General features: G+C 37.7%; 1 long non-coding RNA gene across 5 annotated transcripts; it reads left to right on the plus strand.

Moving 5' to 3' along the window:
• Positions 1 to 2,054: 2,054 nt before the first annotated feature.
• Positions 2,055 to 4,406, plus strand: LOC110889574. Of its 5 annotated transcripts, none has more exons than XR_004874645.1 (7): positions 2,056 to 2,337; positions 2,493 to 2,630; positions 2,924 to 2,965; positions 3,152 to 3,566; positions 3,684 to 3,724; positions 3,836 to 3,937; positions 4,076 to 4,406. It is a non-coding gene; the product is annotated as an uncharacterized LOC110889574 (long non-coding RNA). The 5 variants fall into 5 exon arrangements; XR_004874644.1 differs by having other exon boundaries at positions 2,057 to 2,337; positions 3,152 to 3,399; positions 3,494 to 3,566; positions 3,684 to 3,937; XR_002563661.2 differs by having other exon boundaries at positions 2,057 to 2,337; positions 3,152 to 3,341; positions 3,494 to 3,566; positions 3,684 to 3,937.
• Positions 4,407 to 15,190: the final 10,784 nt, after the last annotated feature.

A 15,190-nucleotide genomic window follows, 5' to 3' on the forward strand; every position in this document is an offset into this window, starting at 1 on the left:
CCCTTAATGACAAAACTAACTCTTTGGTTAAGGACTTTCCAAATGATCATTATACGAATATAGAAATGGTTCTGGATAAGGTTACCAAATCATATGCCTCTTCTGAAAGTTGCCACGATCATGTGTCACATGACAATCACCTAAAATCATTCTGGAAAGAAAGTAAATATGTGTGGATAATGCAAAATGTAGTACGACCCCTTTTTTAGGGCATCAATACTCTAAACAATATTGGAAGGAAGCAGCTAGACGAGCGATCCGCAATGTCAATTTAAAGTTTCAAGTAGCAATTTGTTTATAAGAGAGTTATCCTGCTAAAATGTAGTACGACCCCCTTTTGAGGGCATCAGTACTCTCAGCAATATTGGAATGAAACAGCCAGCCAGCAACTAATATGCAATGTCGGGTTAGTATAAGAAAAATCGTTTACTTAAAGTCACTAACACACCAAAAGGAAAGTCCAAAATTAAGAAATTAAAAAGTCACGAAGGGTTTATCTTCCCCAAGTGATTCAAGAACTTTTGCCAAGAATGGCCATAGAGATGAACATCGTCAAACTTGAATAAATGAATAAACATTTAAACAATCAAGAATGAATCGTTATAAATATAAGTTCTTACAATCTTGGATCCTAAAACAACCCAAAATACAATGAAAAGATGGAAAATGGTATATGGTGGATGATGATATTGGGTGTTGGATGTTGGTGGATAGTAGGAGTAACAAAGGATGCTTCAAATGGAGAGCTTAAATATCTATTTATAGTGGCATCGGCACGTTCCCGTGCCTAGTGAGGCACGACCGTGACGTTGAATTTTTCACTTTTATCTTGTGATGATAGCTGGGGCGTTGAAAAAGTACATATGACAAGGGGTTGTCTCTAGGAGGACATGGCCCTAGTCAACTCTTCGTGGGTTCCATAGACTTTTGTTTTCACTTGTAGTTTGAGACATGGGGCGTGTTTGCTCCATCACAGAACCGTATCAGGGGTCTTCTTTTGTCTTTTTTGAGATGGAATCAGCACAGGGTCATGTCTAGGATGACACTGAGGAGCATGTCCTGAAGTTGTTTTCTTGCAAATCCTTGATTTTCAACTTGGGACGCTTGTTTTGTCATTTTGTGATCCGTTTGTACCTGAAAACCACTGATATTATACAAGAAAACGGTTAAACCGATCCCCAATTGATGTACAATATATGTTCTGTTATGCATATATTAGTTTACGTAAAGGTTTCGGGTTTTTTTAATAAAGTTTCTAGCACGTTAGTATTTTTGTAGTTTATCGCACCGAACGCGCGATAGGAAACATATTTGTCATTAAAATGAAAAAGATTGAATTGTATTTATCCAAAAAAAAATGGAGAATGGAGAACGAAAAAGATTGAATTGTATTATCAAAAAATGTTAGAGAGGATACAATAAGTAAAAATGAGATAAATATGGGTACGTTTAGAAGCATCCTTTCAAAAATTATGAATTATGGTGTAAAAAAAATAGCAAAACACCTGAATCTTCAGTCTCAAAACAATAATCACCTACACATACTTTGCATTAATAAGACTTGTCTTACTCAAACCCCACCAGTTATCCTTCGCTTTGTACGCCTCATGTGACACTCCAGCTGTTTTCTTCCGATTAGTTATTGTATAGATGGGACCTTTGCACTAAACATCAATCAATGAAATTTGGTGTTAAGCCTTTATGTTTGACAAAATGAAAAAGAAAATAGTTTAAATATCTTTGCATGAGGTATAGACTAAAATTCAATTTTTGTAGTTGTATGAAATTCATTTGTGGATCGATTTGCATATGATAATTATTTTATAGGGTTCAGATTTGATTAAGCCTTTAATTTTCGTAAATTATATATTGATATCTTAACTATTTTATCTATACTATTATAAAAAGGAGAAGTGATGTACAATATTGTAATTTTACCATACTTACAAGTTATGAAGCACCATGTACAAGGATATTTAAGCTATTTTAGAGGGGTTTCACCCAAAATTTTAAGACACTTGAGGGTAAACTAGGGTTTTCACCCAATGAATTGAATGGGATTTGATGCTAGCATGCAAATGAAGCGTCTCGCCTTCATACCCACACACGGTTACAAATCTCTCCTCCTCATCACTACGAAAACCACCTCAAATCTTATTATTCTCCTTCGTCACTCTCATCCACCACCCCTACGCCACCATAACCGCTGCCATGGGAGACATTCCGGCATGGACGCTCTTCACATTCTCGAGTTTTCGTTTAACTTCAATCGCTTATCTAAATCTGTTTTCATTGCGCCCGTAACCCCAACTCAATCCTCATCCAACTGTCTTAGAGGTATAATATTTCAGATTTGTTATCTTTTAGTTTTGAAATTCGATTATATAAAACCCTAGATGTTTTGTGTTAATTGATGTTTGTTTCGATCCAAGTTCGGGTTTTTATTTGGGGGTTTATGTTAGTTTGAAGCTGTGTGATTTTCTTTGTTGCAGGAGGCAAGGTTAAGCAAGTGAACGACCAGATCTCGGTGGTTTGTAAGGGAGATGATGATGGTTCTGTTCATGAAGATGGTGGTTGTTCTGCTTCTTCAATTCAAAATACATAATAAAGACAGGATTCTATTCGTTATTGTAAGTTTAATATGTCCCTTTCAATTGAGGTCTGGTTGAATCCAATTGAAACCAATGGTCAGCCCATTATTATTTGGGGAATTTTATCATGTTAGGGATCGACATTATTCGGGGAATTTTAGGATCATCGTCAGTCGTTTAGGGTTCGAGAATCAAAACCCCTAAATGATAGAAATCATTCGTTTAGGGTTATAATCGTGCCTTCAAAGACACTCTCAATTGGGTTGTTTGATGCTCGTAGTTGTGTACATCTTCATTTTTAAATTTAATTGTTATGCTTTGAGTTGTTTCAGGCCGATGCACTTCGTGAGAGATTCAATGCAAACAAGAACGTGGTTAGTTTCTCTTTTATTTTGATACGTATAGTTATGATTGTGTTCACTATGTTTAGTGTGGAATTAGGAGTTGACATGTTCATAAGTATAGGGAACACAGGGTAACATGAATGCAACTTAAAATATAGGCACTTCAACAAAAGTCGAATGTGTTGGCAAGTTGACTTTTTCATTTTTTCCTTTCAGCTAAGAGGATCTCCGGATATTAATGTTTGTTGTTGTGCTTCGGTGACAATTTTATCAGCTCCCAACTGCGGAAATCTTGAAAATATTGTTGAAGTTTTTGAAAGCTCAAAGGAGCCCCCTGTTGATGAAAGTGATAGTAATGATACTGATGAAAGTGATTCTCTGATGATATTGAAGATTCTGATCATAGGTTATATACATCATTGTGTTGTAGGTTTTGCTTGTTTGTGAATTTACCTTGGGCCTGGGTTCGTTAACCTTGCCAATTATGCCTTATGTATTGTTCTTTGATGAAAGTTAAGAGTAAAGTGGTTAACCTAAAACCCTATAACTTCTCTACAGGTTAATCTGTAGTTAATAATCTGGTCGTAGCCTATCCATATATTGTTGATTCTCTCAAAGGTTTTCTTTGAAGGTTTGTTTAAAGATTTAGTTTAATGTTTCTTTTTACTGTTGAGAATTGTATACTTTTTTTTTTCTTTTTTTGCTATATTTCTTCATATTTCTTTTTCACGGGTCTCTTTATTTGCAGAATTGCAGTGCAGTCATGGGCTTTCTTGTTTATGGAGGAAGGTATGATTTATACTTTTTATATTTCTTTTGTGAGGCTATTTTCTCTACCTGCAAGGAATAATGCTTATGTATTGATTCACATGTTTCAACTATTTAAATTGAATGCCAAAGGATGAGCTAACCCCACTTGATATAAAAAAGGACCCTAAAAGCATGTGAGATGATGAATATGGTATAAAAGATTCATGGGAAGATGAAGACGAACCCTCTCCGGTACAATTTATATGCTATTAACATAATGATTTGAAAATCTAGCTTCGAACTGCCTATTCTTCTACATTCGAGTATGCTTAAATTGAAAAATATTTTTTTTATGAGATGTTACAATATTTTTCATTTACCATGTATCAGCCACAAGTGGTAGCACCTCCTGTTGTGAAGGCCGCAAAGAAGTCAACAGTCAAACCGGCTCCAAGAAAAAGGGATAGCTGTTGTTGAAGTAGCAAAAGAGGTGCATTAAATCCTTTACTAGAGAAGCTCTAACAATGAAGGTATGCACCATTAATGGTATAACCATTTATTCATCTGAAAATATACAATGCAATCGTATAAATTTTGTTACTCTTGTGCATGGCATCTTGTGGAGTTGCCTTTTTATAGCTTTCCCTTCATTTGTATGATCAATATAGCAATTTCAATTTGGATCTGTTGGCTTCTTTTCACCTATGAACCATTTTCATGTTCCAAGTTTTAGTCTATAGTTAGAGTGACTTATATTGTGGTACCGTTCTTTTTGTCATATTTTATGTTGTTTGTTGTACCAACACTTGGTTGACACTGTAATGTATGTGACACACATCTGGTCAAATTAGTAACTTTTATTAAACGGGTCAATTATATGCATAAGATTGACGATTAACTTTTTAAAACGGGTAAAACGGGTCATTTTTAGTGAAGATGTCAAATGAGTAATAAGCCACAAAAATGGGTATTTTTTATTGAACGGGTCAAATGGGTAATTTCTATTGAACGAACCAATCCTTTTTTGTCAATTCATATGTTATATATTAATGGAAGTGTTTATACAATTTAACAAGTTTGGGTCATGAAGTGGGTTTGGATTGTGGATTAGAGGTTGGTGACATGGCACTGACGTGGAGGGTCACGTGGGTCATGAGGGTCATGCCCACACATGGTCTTAAATCTCTTATTCTTGATAACTTTTAAAAGATTTGTAAATTTAACAACTTTTACAACTTATTCTTGAATCTCTTATTCTTGATAACTTTTACTAAATCGAAAATTATTAAATTCCCACCCTTAAAACTAAATCATCAAACCAAACATTAACAAACCATTTTAGTATCAAATATATCTAAGTCTTCTTCTCCATGGGCGGTATGTGACCATAGACCACGTTCTCTCATCTGCAGTTCCTTATGGTTCAATAAACTTTGCTTTTCATATGGAAATTCTAGACTTTATTTGCGTGTTGGTGACTTTATAGGTTCTACGACAATTTTTTTGTTGAATAAAATATAATGTTAGATACCCAAAATAGGTTGTGGTTTGTAATAAACATCATAATCAAATCTAATATCAGTTGTGACACCCGCCGCATCACGCGGGCATTCCCACTAGTGGAATAAAAAAGAAAGAAAGAAAATAAAAATAAAATAACATATATGGAATAATAAAAGTTAGTTAAATGAATCTTATATTGCATCGTATCGATTTAGGCTATAGGGTGTGGTCATGATCCTTATAGTCACCATGACTCTCCATATCAGCGTCATGTCACCCACTTCTAATCCATCATTCAAAACCATAATCCTAAGTTTGTGGTTATGAACCAAACCACTATTCTATCATTTTAATTAATTTTTGTGAAAAGGACAAGGAAGTATTAAGACCACACGTAGTTGGGCATTATTTTCAAAAAACACGCCGCCACCCCCCATTACGTAGGGCGTTGTTTGGCATTATTTTTGAAAAAAATTTACTTCGGCATTTTTAAAACAACGCTCAACATGCATGCAACCATGTTGACTAGCCAATGGGAGGGGGGCACTTGTAGTTTCCTTTTTTTTTTAACCTCCTCTTAATAAAAAATAATTGTTTAACAATTGGAAGGGGTGTTATTGGGCCTTATTCCCACTACGCCACTTTTACAATAACGCCCAATAATGCTCCATGCTGACTGGACTGCCACGTGTCGCAAAACGCCCCATGGTGGGGGCATTATTTAGCTAAACCACTACACATGGTCTAAAAAAGGAAAGGAGGCACAGGCTTGTCATGGTTTAATCCATGTCAATGATGATGGATGAGGCAAGGACATAGTGTAACAATCCATTAATGGTCTTATGTGACATTAATGACCCAACCCATACCCCCACACCCTTTAGCCTTAGTGTATCGACTTCACCCTTCCAAACTCTTTATGGTTTAATGAATCTTATATTTTCAAAATCCATTTCAAATATCTTACTTTAAAAACCAATGTAATAAATAACCAACAAATTATATAACTCTCAACAAAACGAAAAAGAGAAGAGTAGCCTTAGCCATAAAGACCACATGATCAGTTTCTCTCTATGACAAGACTATTCTTCTTGAATTTGATTGAAGGTGTGTTGTAATGTGAGAGAAAATGCAACTCTTGTTACTTGCATTAATTAAAGCACCAAAAAGGACCACCTTACTCGTGAAAAACGTTGTAACTCAATACTTCAATTCACCACCAAACACCCTCCTCCAGTTTAATACATCTATAAACACACTCCCTAGATATTTTACCATATTTGTAAATCGTCCTCATTAATTGGTTATCTGCTTAGTTCTTACTCGATCTCTAGGTTTTACATTAGTTGTAAGGTTTGGTTTTTTAATATTTAACACACTATGTCATAATAAAACTTATGTCATGACATAGAAAAAACAAACTATACAAAACAATAAATTGTGTTTTGTATCAACTAGTAAAAGTAAATATTATAAATGAATAACGAAATCATTTTAATCCTTAGAAACTTGCTTTTCTAGTGCTCATGTGGTGATAAAATAAAAGTAGATCAATCTAGGTCATGGGATGTTGTTCTCGGGCACGTGAATGTTGGCTTTGCATTCACCATTAGTTGGATTATAGTAGTATCAGATGTTGGCTTACCAAGAAGATCCTTACTTGTGTTTTCGTATGATTGAATGGAAAAACTAGTAATGGACAAATATTGTATGAATGTTGATTCATAAGTCTCAATGCTTTCGTATGATTCAGTAGAACAACTGGTAAGAATTTTCTTCTAATAGAATTATAATTTATTTACTTTCTGTTTTAACAAATAGTTTAGCTATTATAAAATCGTTATCTTTTTTAATGTTTACAAATTATTCAAATTTTAATTATTTAACGGGATTTGCTTCGTGAGTTTGTGAAAAAAAAAAAAACCACTAATGGTAAGTAATGGACTATCGTATCCACATTTGTTTAAACAATACCTATGATTTATAAGTCATCTATTTTTTTCTAAATCTATATCAACGTTGACTAATTTTTAACAAAAATATTAATAATTTAAACTGCTTTTGTTGACGTCACGCGTTGCGGAAAAACCGAATAAATTTTAATGTAAAACAAACGTGATTTGAAAATAAAGCATGTTGTTTATAAAGCTAAAGCATTAGAACGGTTTAATATATCATCGTACGGTTTTATGATACCAAATAAATACTTTATTTTGAGTAGAAGTTCGTTTTTTCACAAAACTTATAACGGAATGTCGAGTGAAAAAAATCAAACACACCTACATACTTAAGTTTTAGGAAAAAAGTTATAAACGTAAATTATTAAAAAAGTATCAAATTAATTAATAAATTAATATATATTCTAAAAATGAAAAAGAATTTAAAAAAAATAGTAAAGGAAATATACGGTCTTAAAAAAAGGAAAAGGATTAAAAATATGTTATTAAAAGTAAATATAACAGTAAACTATTATAATATATTAAATAAAAATAATACAAAAGCTATATATTATTATAAAAATAAAGTTATTAATCATGTTACTTCCATAACCATGAATTTATATATAATGGTTTCCAAACATTGATTTAAAATTTTAAACGCCATCTATATATTACCATAATAAATGCCAAATTAATTTATTGGAGTGGATATAAACTCATATTCACTATTCAATTTAATATTTTGTGTACCATGGCATTATAGCCTAGTGGTATTTTAGTGGTGGGATAAGGCTTATAACCATTAGGTAATGGGTTTGGTTCCCACAAGGGGGTTTTTCCTAGATTTATTGGTTTTTCTCCTGAATTGGTGTATAGGCATTATTGCCTAATGGAGATGGATATGATCGAGTGGTTCTGCTGGTGGCACGATGATACTCCAGTGGTCCGTCAGTGATCCAAATTTGTCGTTCAAAAAAAAATTAATATTTTGTGTGCCATGAGATTATAGGTTAATGACATTTTTTGGGTGGGATGAGACCATTAGGTACTGGGTTCAATGTTCATAAAAGGATTTTTCTCATATTTATTTGGTTTTTCCTAGGGCTGGCATATCGTGTATACCCCGTACACGATAAGACACGACACAATAAGATACACGAAATCTCATACACGAACACGACACGATAACTTATCGTGTCCTTTTTTTCAAACACGAACACGACACGATATACACGAAAATTACCTGTTAATACATGTTAACACGACTGTTCGACTTTTATACACAAAAATTACCTGTTAATACATGTTAACACAAACACGACATGCTATCTGAGAGTTACATAGGGAGTTTAGGGTTTTATTTTATTTTTTTTTAATTGAACGAAGAATGAAAATAGAAAGGAATTAAGGAACTCACATGCACATGGCTGATGAGTTTTATTTAATTTAATTTCTTATCGTGTATTAACGGGTATTAACAAGTAAACAGGTATTTAACCTGTTTATACACGAAAATTAACAGGTAATCTCGTGTCTACCTGTTTGGTACACGATACCTGTTAAGGCCATACACGATACCTGTTAACTTCGTGTAGGTTCGTGTTGTGTATTCATGTATTCGTGTAAAATTGTCAGCCCTAGTTTTTCCTGAATTAATGTATAAGCATTATTGACTAGTGAAGATAGATATAATCAGATGGTTCTGCTCGTGGCACGATAATACTGCAGTGGTACATTAGTGATCCAAATTTACCGTTTACAAAAAACAATTTAATATTTTGTGTCTATAAATAAGGGATTTGACTTTTTCTAAACAAGTATACTAATTGTAGATTAGGAAACTAAATATACCGATTACTCTTAATTCAATTTTTTTAAATCCACGATTTTAAGATTGAGAGGAATTCCACGCTAATTGTGTTGTCATTGTCACTTTAAATTCCGGTAAATACCAATGTGGTGGTGGTCCATTGACAAATGCAAAACCTTTAAACACCTTAGGAGATGAGGTCTTGCGTTCAAGTCCCACATACGAAACAAATAAAAGAAATTTGCCGTTAAAGAAAACAGTAAATCATTTCATATTATCTTCACATCATCCTTTTTTCATATTCCTTTCTCTTGTATAATCGTTCTCAATACCATGTCGTCATCGAAGAACTGTGTTACTGCTGATGTTGATTCAAGGTAAATTTATATCCTGTAATTCTTTTCATTAAAGACACTTGTATAACAAATGATATTAACATTTGACGAGGTATGACCCAGTTCGCATAACCTGAACTAGTCAAATACCTTTTTTAGAATAAATACATAACTCATGTGTTATTCTAGAATCTTCTATTCCAAAAGAATAGAACATCATTAACTACAGATATCTCCTAAATATTAGGAAGATCTACATGATCTCTTATTTCTCGGGTACAATTCCAACATAAATACAACACTTAAATAAGGGGAAACTGTAACCACCAATCACTATAAATACAGAGGTCAAACTGAAGGTAAAGATCATCTACTTCTCATGTATACTTTCTTTCTATAAACTTATCTCGCCAAACCGTATACTTATTCTCACGTCGGAGTGTGGTCACAGTGATAACCCCATTCCTGTGGCGAGTCCTAATTGTGTTCTGTTTTGATCCCCAGGTATATGTTTCTTCATTGGTGCCATCCATGGGACTTACTACATAATATATAATTTCACAATCAGAGAACCAAGGACGATTGTCTATGGCAGCCACCACAGCCATACCCTCACAACCAGCAGTAACAAGATCATTGAATCTATAATTCGAAGAAGATGGAGGGGCAACATGTGACAACTCGTGATTCAAACCTGCTTCTGTGTAACGTTACGTGCTTACGTGAACTGTGTTAATTGAATGTTGTGTTTTATTATATGTAAATGTGAGTTATCCATGTTTAGTTGAAACCCGGATCGCACAACGACACACACCCACACTTGATCGCACAAAGCCATTTGGGCTTTACACCTTGTATGCGGACCAATAGGGCAGCCCATGTAAGGGCCGGCCCACCCCTCTAAACCGTGTAAACACCCACCTAGGGATAGTTCCCTCATTTGTAACATAAACACAACACACACAAGAAACCCTAGACTTCCCTCTCTCTCGTTTGCTTGGAAACCCGACGGCACAAGATCAATCATCCTCTGATCGGTTAGTGATTTATGTTTCGGCTACATGGTGTTATGATTATGATGTTAGTTGATAGTGTTATGTTAATTGGCCGCATATATGTGTTGAATGATATTCTTGTGGTAATCGGCTATCATATTTTGAATTGGACTGTTTGTATGATGTTGGTAGATCAAATGTTTACTAATCGGCTGTTGATTGATGTTATGAATGGTTCTTCGGGTTGTTGTAGAACCGGATGAGTATCAATCGGTTGTTGTATAATGTGATTCGGGTAGATATTGTTAATATGATTAATGTTAGGGATCAAGAACACGAGTTTGGATTATATGCTTAAAGTGCTATGAATATTGTTCATGAGGATTTGGATTAGGGTTCATATGAATTCATGGTGTGATTGACCTGTTTGATCGATATTTTGGTTAAACTTATTTGTGGGATTGTGTTAATTGATAATTGTTAAAGTTGGAAGTTATTGAATAAATCAAAAGGGATTAATTGAGATTGTAACTGATATGCATAAATCATGGAAATTAGTTAATTGGTCGCACAAGACCTCTTGTACGATCAAGAGGTCCATCGCACAAAGCCGACCCGATCACACATGCCACCCGGTCGCACAAGGGGTATTAAACGCACAAGATTCCCTGAATCGCACAAGGTTAGCGGATCCGTCTAACTGTTGGGCCGGTGGACATGTTGGGTTGGGCTGGTCAGTCGCACAAGCCTATCCAATCGTTCAAGGACCCTAGGATCGCACAAGGATACATTTACTTGCTAACTATTTTGCTATTGGGCCTTAAGCCCAATCCTAGTCGCACAACCCGTCCGGGTCGCACAAGAATGTTTGTTTAATTGTTTTGGGCCGCATAAGTTTGGACTGTATACTTATTTGCTGGGCCGTAGACTAGGGCTGGGTAATAAAACTGATCGCACAAGTTGTTGTTCTGTTTAACTGTTGGGCCTTAAAAGCCCAAGTCACTAGCACATCACTCAGCCCAATCGCACAACATGATGCTCCGTCGCACAAGGTGTATGAGCCGCACAAGATGACTTACATGTTTAGTGATTGGGCCGCGTGTAACTGTTGGACTATCTTAGCTATTTGGGCCGAGCATCATTGGGCTTCAACGAGTGACTCGCACAAGGCTGCTAAGACTTGTGCGAGCCCATCCTTATGAATCGCATAAGTCAGTAGTGATATATTCGACAACTGTGTATGAACCCTGAACCATGTATGCTTGTAACTTGTTAACTCTGTGTGAAACATACGTGCATTACTTGGACCAAACCTGACTTGTATGGTAACTGTGATAGGACGTGGTTGATCACCTTGTAGCTTAATTGAACTATTGTGTATCATACCGAGCAATCCCAGGTGAGTTCATTGCATTTTCTCAAGCATGCGTCCCGGTGGTTTGGGACAACTAGTAAACATTTGGACGGGAAACATTGGGTAAACAACTTAATCGGTTTTGGTTATTGCCTGGAGGGCAATGGGGGTAATTAGTTGATAGCGCTATTATGTGGGAAACCTCACACCGGGCCGTAAGGACGGGGGTGAACTAATTATCTGGGTTTCACTATGGTTGTTTAGAGGCACACTCCTCGGTTACGTAAGGGCGGTTCCCCTAGGGTAACTAACTGAACAACATAGTGGGTTGCTAAGAGGCACACTCCTCGGTTACGTAAGGGAGTAGTCCCTAGGGTAACTAACTTGAGCAACATCGTAACGCAACATTGAATCACATTAACATATATTTGGTAACACAACACGTAAGCAACACTTTGAACTCACCAGCGTAGTCTGACACACTTGTTTGCATGCTTGTAGGTCATTAACGTTTGGAACATGGACTTGCTATCTGGGAGTGCTGGAGTGGTCATGGATCGAGACACTTGGATTCACTTATAAACAGTACATTGATTTGATTATTATTGTGAAACGATTATATGCTTCCGCTACACAATTTTTGAGAATTGATAACATGTTGACATCTTATATTAGTAATTAATGTCATGACTTATTTAAATAGTTATCATTGGTTCAATGTGATTGGTGGCTCGAACTCTGATGCGTAACATGCCTCGCGGGGTTTCCGCAGGTGGAATTTTGGGGGTGTTACAGTTTGGTATCAGAGCCACTGGTTATAGTGAACTAGCTTTTAAAACGTTTTGTAAAACCAGACTATAACCGAACCATCTCGAAAATCGATCATGACACTCAGCTCCAGATTGCAAGGTTCGTCTCTCTCACTTTATACATTACTTGCTTAGCAGTCACACACTCACAGCGTACACGAACTGAAACATTTAACACCATAGTGACTCGATAGTGTGACACTACTCTTCGACTCATGTAAACCATAGAACTGTGATATCATCTGTTGTGTTGTTTGAACGGGGGAAACTTCGAGCGCAAGCTAAGAGGCACTGAGACAAGCATGCAAATTGCCTTATTATTATGGGTGCACACTTAATAATGACGCGGGGTGCATGAAAGTCCCAGTGAGGCTTATCGAGCGTGAGAAGGGTTCTGCCTTACTATGTGTGAACTTAGTAGTACGTGAATATCAGTATGATACTTGACTCCTGTCTCGTTTCGATTTCTAAATCGGTTTATTCCCAACTATAGAAACATGAGTGGATGAGGACACGGACGTGGTAACATCACCATGACTCAGGCTGAGTTAACTGACCTAATCAATACTCGCGTGGCTGAGGCTTTAGCAGCCTATCAAGCTGGTCAACAAGCGCAACCTCAACCTAACCAGCCTGCGTGCACATTCAGAATGTTTATGGACTGTAAGCCACAGACCTTCACCGGGACTGAAGGGGCTGTGGGACTCCTAAGATGGTTCGAGAAAGCAGAATCTGTGTTTGCTATCTGTAACTGTCCCGCTGGGGACAGGGTGAAATATGCTGCGGGTACCTTGGCGGATGGTGCCCTAACGTGGTGGAACGCCCAGGTACAGTTATTGGGCATCGAGGCAGCGAATGCGACAACCTGGGAAGATTTTAAGGAACTGATCAGGGAGGAGTACTGTCCTCGGGACGAGGTTCAGAAGCTGGAAAACGAGTACTACGACTTGAAGATGGTTGGGTCTGAAGTCGAAGCATATGTGAAGCGATCGTATGAGCTGGCCGACATGTGCCCGAACTTGTCCCGGCCTATGTCTCGGAGAATTGAGTTATTCATCAAAGGGTTGCCTCCGCGTGTGAAGAGCTTGGTCACTGCAGCCCATCTCAATGATCTGACACAGATCGTTCGTCTGACTCATAAGATTGTGGACCAAGAAGTAGAAAGCGATTCGTTACCCCCGCGTATTTCGGCCACTAATGCTGCTACACCCACTGCCACTGCGTCCGCTAAGGATAACAAGCGGAAGTGGAGTGATCATGACAAAGCATCTAGTGCTGGCCAGACTCAGAAAAGGCCAGACAACAGCAACCGCAACATCAGCCAGTCGTCTTCTGTCAATCAAGACCAGGGAAGTGGCCACAACCAGGGTTCGTATGCAGGGAAAAAGCCACGGTGTAACAGGTGTGGCTATCATCATTGGGGGCTGTGTGGTCGGACGTGTAACCAGTGTGGTAAGCCGGGCCATGAGGCCAGGGATTGTAGGACCTCACAACCCAAACACCAGCAGCAATAGAACCAGCAAGACCAAGGACAACAGGGGCAGCCATCCCAGCAGAACCAGGGCTTCAGGAAGGGGTGCTATCAGTGTGGTGATGAGGGTCACTTTAAACGGGATTGCCCTCAGTTAAACCAGAACGCCAACAACAACAACCGCCAGAATAACGACAATGCTGGAAAGAACAACAATGGCAAAGAGGCAAGAGGTCGAGCTTTCGTGTTAGAACAAGGGGACGCGATGAACGATATTTGAACTTATAACTTATTTTGGGTTTTCATTATTATGTTTTCGCTACTCAAACAAAGTTTGGTTTGAACATCAATCGTATTGGGTTTTATGAATTATTTTAACTACTATACTTTATGTTTGATATGATGGATGGTTTGATATTATTGAACGCACCTACCGTATTTATGAACCTTATGAACAGGGTGTGCAAACCCTATCTTGACAAGTTCTTCATTGTCTTCATCGACGACATTCTGATCTACTCCAAGAGTCAGGAGGAGCATGAGCAGCATCTACGCCTTATTTTGGAGCTTCTTCGAAAGAAACAGCCGTACGCCAAGTTTTCGAAATGTGACTTCTGGCTTCGTGAAGTCCACTTCTTAGGCCACGTAGCGAACAAGGATGGGATCCATGTCGATCCATCCAAGGTAGACTCGATCAGGAACTGGCCTGCACCACGTACACCAACGGAAATACGCCAATTCTTGGGTTTGGCGGGTTACTACAGAAGGTTTATTAAAGACTTTTCAACGATTGCTCAGCCGCTTACGCTACTGACGCAGAAGGGTGTCACCTATCGTTGGGGAGAGCCCCAGGAGACTGCTTTCCAGCACCTAAGGGGTAGGCTTTGCAGCGTACCTATTCTCTCTTTGCCAGGGGGCACAGACGATTTCATAGAATATTGTGACGCATCCATCCAAGGTCTTGGATGTGTGTTAATGCAGCGCGACAAGGTCATTGCTTACAAGATTCATGAACGGAACTACACGACACACGATTTAGAGCTGAGATCTGCAGTTTTCGCGCTTAAGATATGGCGACACTACCTGTACGGTACCAGGTGCACGATTTACACCGATCACAGGAGTCTCAAGTATATTCTTAAGCAGGAGGATTCGAGCATGCGTCAACGACGATGGGTTGAACTACTGAACGATTACGAATGCGCTATCAAGTACCATCCAGGCAAGGCCAATGTTGTGGCTGACGCCCTCAGTCGGAAGGACACCTCACCTCGGCGCGTGCGAGCGC

This window comes from Helianthus annuus, chromosome 12 (genome assembly GCF_002127325.2).
Source record: "Helianthus annuus cultivar XRQ/B chromosome 12, HanXRQr2.0-SUNRISE, whole genome shotgun sequence".
NCBI classification, from domain to species: Eukaryota; Viridiplantae; Streptophyta; class Magnoliopsida; order Asterales; family Asteraceae; genus Helianthus; species Helianthus annuus.